Source organism: Aotus nancymaae, unplaced genomic scaffold (genome assembly GCF_030222135.1).
Source record: "Aotus nancymaae isolate 86718 unplaced genomic scaffold, 86718_ANA_hifiasm-v0.15.2.pri h1tg000033l, whole genome shotgun sequence".
NCBI lineage: Eukaryota > Metazoa > Chordata > Mammalia > Primates > Aotidae > Aotus > Aotus nancymaae.
The window spans coordinates 38,640,881-38,656,880 of record NW_026988447.1 but is presented as its reverse complement, the minus strand read 5'-3'; the positions used below and the strand labels follow the sequence as shown (position 1 = coordinate 38,656,880).

At 45.6% G+C, this 16,000-nt stretch overlaps 1 protein-coding gene and 1 pseudogene across 12 annotated transcripts in view; one reads left to right on the top strand and one right to left on the bottom strand.

Moving 5' to 3' along the window:
* The first annotated feature begins 638 nt into the window (after positions 1–638).
* Positions 639–16,000, top strand: part of LARP1B (La ribonucleoprotein 1B) — a 159,086-nt gene continuing 143,724 nt past the window's right edge. For 2 of the 12 annotated variants that reach the window (XM_064383891.1, XM_064383890.1), the window contains exon 1: positions 15,705–15,985. The gene's annotated coding sequence lies outside the window, so the exon portion shown is untranslated. Of the gene's footprint in view, positions 655–1,196; positions 1,286–2,004; positions 2,086–7,586; positions 7,602–15,649; positions 15,666–15,701; positions 15,986–16,000 lie in introns of those variants that run through there. The other 10 variants (XM_064383893.1, XM_064383892.1, XM_064383885.1 and 7 more) reach the window with 9 other exon arrangements.
* Positions 9,472–10,096, bottom strand: LOC105731342 (large ribosomal subunit protein eL15-like; annotated as a pseudogene).

Here is a 16,000-nt window from a genome sequence, read left to right as displayed (position 1 = left end):
TTGTTTATAGCTGTTATGTATGAATAGGTTGTTAGCCTTAGGAAAATAATTGATGCCGAATACAGCTTTTGAGTAAGTAAAAAATATTAACGTCGAGTTGAATGTGACTGAGGCGAGACCTATTGGGCGTGGGGTGGGGATGGGGGTTGCAAGTCTAAACAAAAGGCGAGCACGGATAATGTATTTAACAAAGCTATGGGGTTGGGGGCTCGGAGAAAAAACATCAGCGGGGAACCTGTTCTCAGGCACTTTGCACCACGACATAAACATTGACTCATAAATACACATACATGAAATGAATATCATCTCTATGTGAATGTGAGTGCTAAATAGAAAGCTCGTATCCGATTTATTATCAAAACGTCTTTGTGCTATTTTAACATCCATTGCAGGAAGAAAAAAAAACCTACTGGGAATATGGTTAATTTGTAATTAAATGCTATTTCCCCAAATTAAAGAAACAGGTAACAAAAAAATTTTTAAAAACCGGCGAAATACTGTTCGTTTTACTCAGGAACACTTTAAAACTCTTTCAGTTGGTGGGTGGGAATCGGGGCGGGGAAGCGCATTAAGCCAAATGCCTGGGCAAAGGTTTCCTAAACAGTTATGGGGAGGTAACTCCGCTTTCATCTGGGACGTGGCTCAACATTACAGGTGATTGCGGTGCCCCGAGACAACTTCACCAGGCGGAGGCGCTGGGCACCAGGGGGCCAAGCAGCCGGGCCGGGAAACCCAGCTCACTCGGGAGCCGCCCCAGGCCGGGGATCGACACCGCCTCCCCTCCCTTAGCCTAGGTGCGACCCAGCTTTAGGGCCTAGAGGCAAATCGAGCACCCGGTCCTCCTGGAGCCCAGTGCGCTGCCGGCCCAGGCCCCAGGCAGCCGTCGCCGCGGGGGCAGGGCGCGAGACAGCCCGGAGCCACAGAGGCCCGGTGTGCGCCCCGCCCCTGAGCCCGCAGTCCGGGCGGCCTCAGCCGGCGAGCCGGGAGTCGTCCCGTTAGTCCTCCCTCGCCCTCGGGGGCCGCTGGGCCGGGGCAGGCCCTCGGGCCGGGCGGCACCCGGGCGGGCGAGTCCGTCAGCTCCCGCGGGAGGCCTGGCGAGGGCAGGAGCCGGTGAGTAGCCACGTCACGCTCCTCGGGGAGGCCCCGCCCCGTCCTCTCGGGCCGCCCCTCCTCGCCGTCTCCACGCCCTCGCGGGCAGTTACCGGCTCTGGCTGCTCGCGCCTCCCGGACTCCGGTCGAGCTCCTCGGCCCCGGCGTGCTGCGCCTCCGCGGCTGCCCGCGCCAGGTGAGGGCTCGCGGCTTCCGGCTGCGGCTCCCGGCGCGTGGTGGCGGGCTCCAGGCGTGCGCCGCGGAGAGGACGGGGCCGGCGGGCGGTTGGCGCTCCGTTCGGTGCGGGGAGGGGCGGCACGCCTGACACTGCGCGGCCTCGGCGGGCGGCGGCGGCGGCCAGGCTGTCGGGTTCTCTGTCCCCAGCCGGAGCCGGTCGGTGTTCAGGCCGAGAGACGGGCAGTCGGGCTCCCTGGCTTCGGGGCCACTCCGGCTGGGGCAGAGGGACCATGTCTGCTCGCGCCCCAGTGCCCGCCGCTCATTCTCGGGAGGATCCGCCAGCGGTGACTGCTGAGAGGGAGTCGCTGTTGGCCGCTGTGAACCGGCCGGCGGATCAGCCGCCCCCGCCCGAACGTGAGGGCAAGGAGGCGGCGAGGGAGGAGAGGGCCGCGGCCGGCACTGGCGCAGGGTTGCGGGGCGAGCCGTCGCCCGCGCTGGTGCTGGGATGCAGCGTGCCCCAGGCGGCTGTCCCCGTGAGGCCCCTGGCGCTGCACCTGGCGCACAAGGCGCGCGGGCCTGGGGGCCCCTTCGGCGGGGAGCCGCCACCACTGCCACCGCCGCCTTCGTCGCCGTTGCCGCCGTTGCTGCGGGATCCACCGGCCGAGATCGCCCGGGAGCAGGCGGCAGCTGGCCCTGAGGAAAAGCGGCAGCCGCCGCCGCTGCCGCCTAAGAGAAACCCCTGGACCAAAAAGCCTCCCCAGCACCTGTCCCAAGCCACTACAGGTCCGCCGTCGCCCCCGCTGGAAACCCTGGAGGCAGGTCTGTGGCTGCTCTGCGGGGGGCACTGGCAGGGTGCGGGCAGGGGCGACTGCGGGACTTGGCGGCGCGTGGCGGCGGTAGCGGGCGCAGGGCCCGCGGAATGGCAGGCCTCCCCTCCCTGTCAGTCGGAGGTAATTTGTTCCAAGGTGTCATTCACTCTGCCTATTTACGTAAATGGGCATCTGGGAAGGGAACGGCAGGAAGAGGTGGGACCTCAGGTTCTCCTCGCCTGATGGGGGCTAGGAGAGGGTAACTTGGCAGCGCAGCCCTGCTGGCACGGCTGCGATTGTGTTTTGCCCCCACGTGTTAGTGACTTGGGAAAGTAGCTAACTTTAGATATTGCAGTGCTTCGTATGGGAAAGTTTTGGTGGACTAAAAAGAAAAAAAAAGGTTTGAAGCAAGTCAGAGCACGGGGATTTTTTTGTAAATTGGAGCTCGATTGTAGTCTTTTATTGTGAAATAGTAAGATGAAAATTTCAAGGTTTTAGAAACACTGCTAAGCAGTCATATTAAAAATGAGACTTTAAATGTAGTTACTAATAAAGTGCTTTAAGTTAGGAGTGTGCTGGAAAATAGTTGAAATACTACAGTTGATATGCGAACGTGGATTGCTCGTTAGGTAAATGGTTTTCTAACATTGTCAACTTTACTTCTCTTTAGAGGAGATTATATTATGCCACTGCATTTGAATGCTGACCAGTGCAGTATGGCCCTCGGTGCTTTATTTTGATTGTAGCAACTGCAACTTTAAAAAGTTAAAATGGGCCAGCGTGGTGGCTCAAGCCAGTATTCCCAGCACTTTGGGAGGACGAGGCGGGCGGATTAACTGAGGTCAGGAGTTCGAGACCAGCCTGGCCAACATGGCGAAACCCTGTCTCTACTAGAAATACAAAAATTAGCCAGACGTGGTGGCGGGCGCCTGTAATCCCAGCTACTTGGGAGGCTGAGGCAGGAGGATCGCTTGAACAGGGGTGGAGGGGAGTGGGGAGTGGGGGAGAGTGGGGTGTATGTGGAGGTTGCAGTGAGCCAAGCTCGTGCCATTGCACTCCAGCCTGGGCAACAGAGTGAGACTCCCTTTAAAAAAAAAAAGAAAGAAAGAAAAAAAAAAAAGAAAAGAAAAAAATTAAAATCGAAATACAAACCATGACAAAAAGCAGTATCTTCTACTTTTTGCTTCTAAATTAAGTTGTAAATTAATTGAACTTTTTATATGCAAATGAATGTTTACTTGCAAGTCTTCATTTAAAATTTAAATGTTTATTTAAAATTAAATGTTAGTAGTAGAGTAGAAAGTATTTGAGCATGTTTACTGGCTTGTGAAGATCAAATGCAATGAAGATACGGTATAAATGTAAGGCAGTGGAGCCTAGACCGAGTTACTGCACTCCAGCTTGGGCTATAGAGTAAGTCTCCATCTCAATTTAAAAAGAAAAAAAAAAAGCCGGGCGCGGTGGCTCACGCCTGTAATTCCAGCACTTAGGGAGGCTGAGGCGGGCGGATCACCTGAGGTCAGGAGTTCGAGACCAGCCTGACCAATATGGTGAAACCACGTCTTTAAAAAAAAAAAAAAAAAAAAAAGTCGATTGTTTTAAGCTCTCATTGTGTTATATTAACATTTCTGCAGAGGATCTCTCTATTAAAGGGAGATAAGTGTTGAGTTAATTGATTCTTTTGCCTTTGCACAGAAATACTTCTCATGAATTGTTGATAAATTTTGACACTTGCAGAAGAAAACTTAACAGTTTGCTCCAGATTTAATATTGGCATAATTTCTTGCTGTAAAGAGTTGTTTGTTTACTCCTATTACTAACTAAAGAGAACACTTAAGTAAAGTCATCATAAAGTTTTTCTTTTTGTTTTTCTTTTCTTTTTTGAGACAAAGTTTTGCTCTTGTTGCCCAGGCTGGAGTGCAATGGTGAGATCTCAGCTCACTGTAACCTCCACCCCCCACCACACCTCTAGGTTCAAGCGATTCTCCTGCCTCAGCCTCCTGAATAGCCGGGATTACAGGTACCTGCCAGGATGCACAGCTAATTTTTTTGCATATTTAGTACAGACAGGGTTTCACCATGTTGGCCAGGCTGGTCTTGAACTGACCTCAGGTGATCTGCCCAAATCGGCCTCCCAAAGTTCTGGGATGACGGGAGTGAGTCACCAAGCCCAGCCCCAAGTTTTTTTTTTTTTTTTTTTTTTTTTTTTTGAGATGGAATTTCACTCTTGTTGCCCAGGCTAGAGTGCAATGGCACGATCTTGGCTCACCGCAACCTCTGCCTTCCGGGTTCAAGTTTAACCTCCCGAATAGCTTAGATTACAGGGATGCACCACCACGCCCGGCTAATTTTGTGTTAGTAGCGACGGGATTTCTCCACGTTGGTCCGGCTGGTCTTGAACTCCCTACCTCAAGTGATCCACCTGCCTCAGCCTCCCAAAGTGCTGGGATTACAGGCATGAGCCACTGTGCCCAGCCAAATTTTTCTTTTTTTTAAAGCCTAGTGGTAAGCACTCTAAAATTTAGCAAAGAAAACCCTAGTGAGTCATCTTATTCCCTGTTTCACCTCCCTACTTCTAGGTTTATAGACAATTTTATACATTCAGTTAATTGCCAAGTCATAGTTCTTTGTTGATTATAAAACCAGTATTAGGGATTTTAAACCTTTGGAGCCATGCATGATAGTACGTGGCTGTAGTTTCAGCTCCTTGGAAGGCTGAGGCAGGAAGAATGGGTTGAACCTAGGTGTTTGAGGCTGTAGTGCCCTATCATAGTGCCTATGAATAGCCACTACATTCTAGCCTGGGCAATATAGTAAGACCCCTTTTCTAAAAAAAAATTATAATAAAAATAGAACTTTAAAAACTGTCAAGGTAAATCTTAGGAACTTTAATTGCAAATGACCTGTGAAAATATTTAACAGTTAACCTATTGGTGCCTTCATTCTCCAGTCTTCCCTGGAAATTGAGAACACTGATACTATAGGTATGGTGTGGTTCATGGGAATTTCAGTTTTGCTGGTGTCTCGTGTTGGCAACTCTTTCTGTCTTTGAATGGAATCTATTCTGTACTGGCAGGAAGACCATCTTTCAGACCTAGAATAGTGTAGTAACCATGCTGTCTTCCCAGTACTGAGTCTGCACTGTGTTCTCCCACAGTTCCTTTTTTTTAAAGAGATGGGATCTCTCTGTGTTGCCCAGGCTGGTCTTGAACTGCTGACCTCAAGTGATTCTCCTGCTTTTCAAACTGCAGGGATTATAGACTTAAGCCACAGTCCTTGGTCTCTCCCACAACTTCTATTTGCAGTTAAATAACTTGGATGATTTAGATAAAAGAGATTCTGAGGCCTGTGTACAGTGGCTCACGCCTGTAATCCCAGCACTTTGGGAGACTGAGGCAGGTGGATCATGAGGTAGGAGTTTGAGACCAGCCTGACAAACATGTTGAAAACCCGTCTTTACTAAAAATACAAAAATATAGGCGTGGTGGCACTGGCCTATAATCCCAGCTACTCAGGAGGCTGAGGCAGGAGAATCACTTGAACCTGGAAGGCAGAGGTTGCAGTGAGCTGAGACTGAGCCACTGCACTCCAGCAGCCTGGGTGACAGAGCAAGACTGTTTCAAAAAAAAAAAAAAAAAGATTGTGGTATAGAAACGTACTGCTTTGAGAGACTTGGGTTCCAGTGTAGGTATTGTTACTAACTAGCTAGTTGACTTCTGGCAAGATTTCTAGGCATTATAAATTAGTAACATGGATAGACCCATTTCTTCTGGTTCATAATACCAGAGTGCCACTTATAACCTGACTGCCTTGGCTTCTGTTTATTTATTTAATATTATTTAATTTATTTAAATAAATAAATTTTGCTTTAATTTATTTAAATAGGCAGGTAGATCATCAGTCTTGCTCTATTGCAGTGGTGAGATCGTAGCTCACTGCCGCCTTGACCTCCTGGACTCAAGCAATCCTCCTGCCTTGGCATCCCAAGTAGTTGGGATGACAGGCATGCATGTCATCCCATGGAATTAGCCATGACTGGCTAATTTTATTTTATATTTTATTTCATTTTTATTTTTTTTTAATTTTTTTGAGACGGAGTCTTGCTCTTGTCACCCAGGCTGAAGTGCAGTGTCATGATCAGCTCACTGCAACCTCCACCTCCTGGGTTCAAGCTATTCTTCTGCCTCAGGCTCCTGAGTAGCTGGTGCCTGCCACCATGCTGGCTAATTTTTGTATTTTTAGTAGAAACGGGGTTTCGCCATGTTGACCAGGCTGGTCTCAAATTCCTGATCTCATAATCTGCCCGTTTTGGGCTCCCAAGGTGTTGAGATTACAGGTGTGAGCCACTGTGACCAGTCATGGGTGATTATTTTTAATATTTTTTTTTGGAGAGACAGGGTCTCCCTTTGTTGCCGGGGCTGGTCTTGAACTCTTGGGCTCAAGCTATCCTCCTGCCTTAGCCCCCCAAAGTCCTGGGACTACAGGTAGGTGTAAACGACCCTGCTTGGTGGCTTTCTATTTTATGTATTTATTTATTTATTTTGAGATGGTGTTTCGCTTTTGTTGCCCAGACTGGAATGCAATGGCGTGATTTTGGCTCACCGCCACCTCCACCTCCTGGATTCTATTGATTCTCCTACCTTACCCTGCCAAGTAGCTGGGATTTCAGGCATTTCAGGCATTCGCCACCATGCCCAGCTAATTTTTGCATTTTTAGTAGTGATGAGGTTTCTCCATGTTGGCCAGGCTAATCTTGAACTCCGGACCTCAGTCAATTCACCGCTCTAGCCTACCAAAGTGCTGGGATTACAGGCATGAGCCACCGAACCCAGCTGGGCTTTCTATTTTCTTTTTTTTTTTCCAGATGGAGTCTTGCTGTGTCACCCAGGCTGGAGTGCAGTGGCTCAACAATCTCCATGTACTGCAACCTCCACCTCCCCAGTTCGAGCAATTCTGCCTCAGCCTCCTGAATAGCTGGACCACGCGTGCATGCTACCCCGCCTGGCTAGGTTTTTTTCCTGTATTTTTAGTAGGGACTGGGTTTTACCAGGTTGGCCAGTTTGGTCTTGAACTCCTGACCTCAGATGATCTGCCTGTCTTGGCCTCCCAAAGTGCTAGGATCATGGGCGTGAACCACCATGCCTCACCTGGCATCTGGCTTTTTCTTTGAGATGGAATTTCACTCTTGTTCCCCAGGCTGAAGTGAAATGGCTTGATCTTGGCTCACTTCAGCCTCCGCCTCCCAGGTTCAAGAGATTCTCCTGCCTCTGCCTCCTGAGTAGCTGGGATTACAGGCATATGCCACCATGCCTGGTTAATTTTGTATTTTTAGTAGAGATAGGATTTCTCAATGTTGGTCAGGCTGGTCTCGAACTCCCGACCTCCGGTGATCTGCCTGCCTCAGCCTCTCAAAGTGCTGGGATTACAGGCATGAGCCACCATGTCCGGTCAGGCTTTCTTTTTTCTTAAGCAAATTTGTAACGTTAGGAATAAAGAAGTATGACCAGAGGTTGTTTAAAGTTCATAGTGAGTACCTCTAAATCTATTAGTGATTGTAATTTATTTATACAATATAAATTGTATAATTCTACAAAACAGGATACTCTGTGAGATAGATAATTATATTGAAATAACAGACTTAAACCAGGTCTATCCTGGTCAAACTTGGATTTACTGTCACTGTGTTAATGAGGTAAAGGAATTGCATCCACAAAATTTTGCCAGGAAGTTTATTACTAGAGTTAGAAACATAGGTAACACAGGGGAGAGTATTTCAGGACAGAAATTATGAATTTTCTCTACATTATAACCTGCATATCTAAGTGAGCCAGATTTTTGATGCCTCAGCCATTGTGAGAAACTTTCTTCCACATTTAGGATGGTTTTGATCGTGTGTCGTTGTTTCTAGAAATCCAGGTAAGGCATTTTTTGTAGCCAAAGTTGCTGCCCACCCAAGGGGCCTGCTATCTTGAAATTCAGTCATGAGAACAGAAGGAACTTCTCCCATCTATGTCCTGACTTGGTATTTTATTTTGGAGACCTCTCTCTCTTTTTTTTTTATTTTTGAGATGAAGTCTCATTCTTGTCATCCAAGCTATAGTGCAATGACACGATGTTGGCTCACTGCTCACTGCAACCTCCGCCTCCCAGGTTCAAGCAGTTCTCCTGCCTCAGCCTTCTGAGTAGCTGGGATTATAGGCGCCCACCACCATGCCTGACTAATTTTTTTAGGTTTATTAGAGATGAGGTTTCACCATGTTGGCCAGGCTGGTCTTCAGCTCTGGACCTCAGATGATCCACCCACTTTGGCCTCCCAAAGTGCTGGGATTACAGGCATGAGCCACTGCGCCCAGTTTTTTGTTTTTTAAGAGACTGGGTCTCACCGTCACCCAGGCTGGAGTAGGTATAGAGTGGCACACAATCATAGCTTACTGTAGCCTAGAACTCCTGGTACCAAGGAATCCTCCTGCCTCAGCCTCTTCAGTAGCTAGGACTACTGGCATGTGCCACTATGCCTTGCAAATTATTTTTATTTTTATTTAAATTTAATTTTTTTTTCAGCCTCCTAAAGCATATTTTTATTTTTTACATTTAAAAATAGAGACAGGATCTTGCCATGTTGCCCAGGCTGGTCTCAGAACTCTTGAACCCAAGCTATTTTAATTTTTTTTATAGAGAGAGGGTCTCACTATATTGCCCAGGCCTAGTCTTGAACTCTTGGCCTCAAAGGATCCTCCGTCTCAGCCTCCCAAAGTAATTACAGGTGTGAGCCTGGCCTTGCAGATTCTTTTTTTTTTTCCCTCTTTTAAAGAATGTATTTTAAATCTATTATACCACATAGTATGTTTTATATACTGACATATAACTCCCTAATAAGATAAAGCAAAGACAGAAAGTTTATCTTATTAGAAACAAGATACACTATCACTTATAGTCTTCAAACATTATTGCACTTTAACTTTTTTTTTTTTTTGAGACGGAGTTTTGCTCTTGTTACCCAGGCTGGAGTGCAATGGCGCGATCTTGGCTTACCGCAACCTCCACCTCCTGAGTTCAAGCAATTCTCCTGCCTCAGCCTCCCGAGTAACTGGGACTATAGGCGCGCGCCACCATGCCCAGCTAATTTTTGTATTTTTAGTAGAGACGGGGTTTCACCGTGTTGACCAGGATGGCCTCGATCTCTTGACCTCGTGATCCACCCGCCTCGGCCTCCCAAAGTGCTGGGATTATAGACGTGAGCCACCGCGCCTGGCCTGGCACTTTAACTTTCTTAATTTGACAAAGCATTCATGAAACAATCTGCAGACTAGTTCTAACAGACAAATAATACCTGTAAGCAGAATGTAGACATTACTATCCTAAATTGTTTATTAGGTATGAATTTTACAAACTTAATTTATACTAGTGGTAATGGTGGGGCTGGAGAGTATTGCGCCTTCTCTAAGCTGCCCAGTGAGAACCTCCAATAGTGTGGTAGAACTTACGGCTCTTTCTAAGGCCATGGCTCTTTCAGCCTGCAGATTTAAGTAAGCCCATGCATCTCCCTGTGCTTGTGGACTGCTTTAGTGATCCATTGGGTATTAGGATTTCTTCTAATGATAGCTTTATGGAATAGATCAATGAAGATAACCTCAAAAAATTTGTATGTGGAATCTTCACCAACCCAGTAAGAAATCAGGACTCTTAGAGCCCCACAGTGGCATCCAGCTCGCTCCTCTGTGACGGACTGAAGGCTTCGAGCAAACTTTAGCTGGTTAACACCATGATGGACAGGCTAGCCATAAGTTGCACCCTGAGGAACTGGGCTTCTTCACCCACCATGGTGAACACGAATCCTATATATAATGTCACCTTACTTGGCTTTGTAGCCCAATTGGCATGCTTTGTCAGGCCGGGTAAGGTGGGGAGCCCTGTGGAGAGCAGAGAGTTGTGGTACTGCCAGCAACCGACCCTCAGAAGAAGTGCATGACATGAGACTGCTTCTTTCTCCATAGCTTCTGGATGTACTTGTATGCACCCATCTTGGCTTACCTGATGGCAGCCGCCAGAAGGAAAGGGTGTAAATTCTTTATTAAAATCACAGTGTGGGATTTATTAATCCCTTACCTGTAGTTATGGTTGTCTTTTGCCTATTAAACATCAATATTCTAGTATAATTTCCATTCTTTTACTCACAAAAATGTGACGTGTAAAAAATACTGATTTTGTTTCCATCTTTTTCATTCTTATTTTTCTCGAACCCTATGTTCATCAACCCTCTTTTCTCCTATTTGGTTCATCAACGCTTTTTTCCTATTTGGTTCCTAGAAACCTCAAATAAGCTTAACTGTTGTTACCTTAATGAAATAACATTTTAAGTAAGTTATATAGCAAAAATGCATAAATATATTCTCCTTATAAAAATAGAAATTTCATGTCACCATAAGATAACTTGCTGAATATCCTTTCAGACCTTTCTATGCAATTACTTCCAAATATAGTTTTGTAAATGTATTTAGAACACATAATATCATCCCTCATTTTTTTTTTTTGAGACGGAGTTTTGCTCTTGTTACCCAGGCTGGAGTGCAATGGCACAATCTGGGCTCACCGCAACCTCCGCCTCCTGGGTTCAGGCAATTCTCCTGCCTCAGCCTCCTGAGTAGCTGGGATTACAGGCACGCGCCACCATGCCCAGCTAATTTTTTGTATTTTTAGTAGAGACGGGGTTTCACCATGTTGACCAGGATGGTCTCGATCTCTTGACCTCGTGATCCACCCGCCTCGGCCTCCCAAAGTGCTGGGATTACAGGCGTGAGCCACCGTGCCCGGCCATTTTTTTTCATTTAAAGTGTTGGCTAATTCTTTTTAAATCTAAATTCCTTTTAAAAATTGCTGAGGACTGGCAGGGCACGGTGGCTCACACCCATAATCCCAGCACTTTGGGAGGCCAAGGCAGGTGTATCACCTGAGGTCAGGAGTTTGGGACCAGCCTGGCCAACATGATGAAACCCCATCTCTACTAAAAATACAAAAATTAGCTGGGTGTGGTGGCCGGCACCTGTAGTCTCAGCTACTCAGAAGGCTGAGGCAGGAGAATCGCTTGAACCCGGGGAGTGGAGGCTGTACTGAGTCGACATGGTGCCATTGCATTTCAGCCTGGGTGACAAGCAAAACTCTGTCTGAAAAAAAAATTGCTGAGGATGGCGGGCTGTGGTGTTTCATACCTGTAATATTAACACTTTGGGAGACCAAGGTGGGAGGATTGAGGCCAGGAGTTTGAGACCAGCTTGGGTAACAGTGAAACTCCATCTCAATTATAAAAACAAGAATAGGGCCGGGCACGGTGGCTCACGCCTGTAATCCCAGCACTTTGGGAGGCCGAGGCGGGTAGATCACGAGGTCAAGAGATCGAGACCATCCTGGTAAAACATGGTGAAACCCCGTCTCTACTAAAAATACAAAAAATTAGCTGGGCACGGTGGTGCATGCCTGTAATCCCAGCTACTCAGGAGGCTGAGGCAGGAGAATTGCCTGAACCCAGGAGGCGGAGGTTGCAGTGAGCTGAGATTGTGCCATTGCACTCCAGCCTGGGTAACAAGAGCAAAACTCCGTCTCAAAAAAAATAATAATAAAATAAAAACAAGAACAAACCAAAAAAACTACTGTTAAGTAGCGGTCCATAAATAGAGTCGACATAGTTAATTTAGACATTTACCTGTTGATCATCTTGATTTTTTTCATTTTTGTATTTAAGTGAAGAAACTGAACATTTTTATACACATGTCATATCCATATGTGCCTTTCTGAAGGGTAAATGCTGAGAAGTAGAATTAGTAGGTTATAGGGCATTTTTTTAGTTTACAAGTTGCTTTCTAAAATAACTGTGCAAATTGATAATTCAACTATTACAGTTTGAGAATTGTCTGCTTTCACATTTTTAAAAGCACTCATTTTTACATTTTCTCTTCGATATGATAAAATATGAAATATTGATATCATCAGTGTATTTTCTTTTTTTTTTTTTTTTTCTTTCCAGACAGAGTTTCGCTCTTGTTACCCAGGCTGGAGTGCAATGGCGCGATCTCGGCTCACCGCAACCTCTGCCTCCTGGGTTCAGGCAATTCTCCTGCCTCAGCCTCCTGAGTAGCTGGGATTACAGGCACGCGCCACCATGCTCGGCTAATTTTTTGTATTTTTAGTAGAGATGGGGTTTCACCATGTTGACCAGGATGGTCTCGATCTCGTGACCTCGTGATCCACCCACCTCGGCCTCCCAAAGTGCTGGGATTACAGGCGTGAGCCACCGCGCCCGGCAGATAGTGTATTTTCTTAATTAAAATTTTGCCAAAAGATTATGGCCATAAGAATTAAGCTGAATGAAATAGGCTCTGTTATGTTGTAGCTTTTTTTTTTTTTTTTTTTTTGAGACGGAGTTTTGCTCTTGTTACCCAGGCTGGAGTGCAATGGCGTGATCTTGGCTCACCGCAACCTCCGCCTCCTGGGTTCAGGCAACTCTCCTGCCTCAGCCTCCTGAATAGCTGGGATTACAGGCACACACCACCATGCCCAGCTAATTTTTTGTATTTTTAGTAGAGACGGGGTTTCACTATGTTGACTAGGATGGTCTCGATCTCTTGACCTCGTGATCCACCTGCCTTGGCCTCCCAAAGTGCTGGGATTACAGGCATGAGCCACAGCGCCCGGCATGTTGTAGCTTTTGTTTAAAACTGCTAGGAGTAGTCCATAAATATAGCTGATAATTCATAGTGTCTGTCTTACTAATGATGTTTGAAAAATGGAGATACATATATCCCATGCTTGTTCATGTATATTTATACTAGCTTAAATTTGCAGGGTGTTTTGTTTGTTTGTGAGAAAGGATCTCGCTCTGTCATCCAGGCTGGAGTGCAGTGATATGATCATAGCTCTTGTTTAAAGTATCCCAACCCTTAAAAATATATTGTTTTCCTTATCTGTTTATAGTTATTTCCTTGTAGGTCCCAGGATTTAAGAATAACATTTTATTTTTATTATTTATTTTATTTTATTTCTTTTTGAGACAAAGTCTCACTCTGTCCCTCAGGCTGGAGTGCAGTCGCGTGATCTCCTCTCACTGCAACCTCCGCCTTCTGGGTTGAAGTGATTCTCGTGCCTCAGCTTCCCAAGTAGCTAGGATAACAGGCACCTGTCACTATGCCTGGCTAATTTTTGTGTTTTTTAGTATAGATGGGGTTCCGCTGTGTTGGCCAGGCAGGTCTTGAACTCCTGACTGCACGTGATCCATCCGCCTCAGCCTCCCAAAGTGCTGGGATTACAAGCGTGAGCCACCACACCCAGCCTAAGAATAACATTGTAAAGATAATAGAATAATGATCAAAAAAGATGTACTGGTATATAGTGTCTGTTTTACTACTGATGTTTGAAAAATGGAGACATGTATATTCCATGCTTGTTCATGTATATTTATAGTAGCTTAAATTTGCAGGGTGTTTTGTTTGTGAGAAAGGATCTCACTCTGTCATCCAAGCTGAAGTGCAGTGGTGTGATCATAGCTCACTACAGCCTCTAGCTCCTGGGCTCCAGCAATCCTCCCATCTCAACCTCCTGAGTAGCTGGGACTACAGGGGTGCACCACCATGCCCAACTCTTTTTTTTTTTTTTGTGGAGACAGTGTTTTTGCCTATGTTGCCAGGTCTGATCTTCAACTCTTGGGCTCAAGTGATTCTCCTGCCTTGGCCTCTCAGAGTGCTGGGATTATAGGCTCGAGCCACTGTACCTGGCTTGTTTCTTACTTAGAAACAAAAAACAGGTTTCTTCTTTTTGAGTATACATGTTTTTTAATTTGAAAAATTTTTAAATTTAAAACAATTTTCTAAATTGGCTTGCAATTTCAGTCTTAGGTTTTCTCTAATAACATGCAGGGTGATTTCCTCTATGTTAGTTAAAACATAGAAAATGAAAAATTTCCTTTCTCATGCTTCTTTTACCTATAATCTGTATGTGTATAATTTTTTTTTTTTTTTAAATTGGAGTCTCACTCTGTTGCCCAGGCTGGAGTGCAGTGGTGCAATCTTGGCTCACTGCAACTTTTACCTCCCAGATTCCAGTGATTTTCCTGCCTCAACCTCCCAAGTAGCTGGGATTACAGGTGTGTGCCACCACACCTGGCTAATTTTTATATTTTTAGTAGACACGGGGTTTCACCCTTTTGGCCAGTCTGGTCTTGAACTCCTGGCCTCAAGTGATCTGCCAGTCTTGGCTTCCCAAAATTGTTGGGATTACAGGGGTGAGCCACTGCGCCTGGCCTGTATGTCTAAAATTATATTTAAAACCTGGGGGACTTCTTTCCATGTCAATACATATACAGCTTTGTCTGATTTCCAAAAGTTACATATTATTTTGTGTATTATTATGTAGAGGTTATTTAAATATGATTATCAACAAAGTTGCATTGAACATCCTATATAGACATCTTTGTTCCTTTTCTTGATTCCCAGATAATTTCCCAGAAATTGAATTGTTTTATTAAAAGGTTATATAAATTTTTAGTATATCTTTTAAGATTACCCTTGAAAGATACACTACCTTGGCTGGGCACAGTGGCTCATGCCTATAATCCCAGCACTTTGGGAGGCCGAGATGGACAGATTACCTAAGGTCAGGAGTTTGAGACCAGTCTGGCCAACATGGTGAAACCCCGTCTTTACAAAAATAAAAAAATTAGGCTGGTGTGGTGGCATGTACTTGTAATCTCAGCTGTTTAGGAGGTTGAGGTGGGAGAACTGCTTGAACCTGGGAGGCAGAGGTTGCAGTGAGCTGAGGTTGCGCGACTGCACTCCAACCTGGGTGACAGAGTGAGGCACTGTCTCAGCTCATGCTTGTAATCCCAACATTTTGGGAGGCCAAGGCAGGTGGATCACGAGGTCAGGAGTTTCAAGACCAGCCTGGCCAAGATGGTGAAACACTGTCTCTACTAAAAATACAAAAAAATTAGCCAGGCTTAGTGGCGGGTGCTTATAATCCCAGCTACTTGGGAGGTTGAGTCAGAGTATTGCTTGAACCTGGGAGGTGGAGGTTGCATTGAGCTGAGATCACACCTCTGCACTCCAGCCTGGGCGACAGAGCAAGACTTCGTCTCAAAAAAATGTAAAATTAAAAATAAATAAATAAATGCTACCTCATACTCTTATCAGCAGCATGAGAGAAACGAGAGACTGCCTTAAAATAATAAAATAGAACATTATATTTCTAATTTTCTCATGTTATATTCTTTTTTTTTCTTTTTTTGAGACAGAGTCTTGCTCTGTGGCCCAGGCTGGAGGGCAGTGTCATGATCTTAGCTCACTGCAACCTCTACCTCCCAGGTTCAAGTGATTCTCCTGCCTCAGCCTCCCAAGTAGCCGGGACAACGGGCATGTGCCACCACATCTGGCTAAGTTTTGTATTTTTGGTAGAGATGGGGTTTCACCATCTTGGCCAGGCTGGTCTCGAACTCCTGACCTCAAGTGATCCTCCCATCTTGGCCTCTCGGAGTGCTAGGATTACAGATGTGAGCCACCCTGCCCAGCCTATATTCTGTTGATGAAAGGATTGTTCTGTTTGTTCAGTGTAAGTACACTGTTAATACTGTTAATATTTCTTCTTTTTTTTTTTGGTGCCATGACTTGGAGTATTTCTTACTTCTTGATTTGGAGACTGAATAAAAATTTGAATCTGTGGAGTTGATTTTTTGCTAGGAATTTGAGTTTCAGAACTATGGATTTTGTTGGGAGTGATGATTATACTGATTTACTGAAATTGACATAGTAGTTAATTTGGTAATATTTTGAATGAAGTAGTTGTAAAAACAATTCTATATATTTTCTTTAGAGTTCAGTTCTCCCAAAATTATAAAAGCAGGAAAACTCAAGACAAAGAAATCCAGCAAGGTATGTCTTTATAGG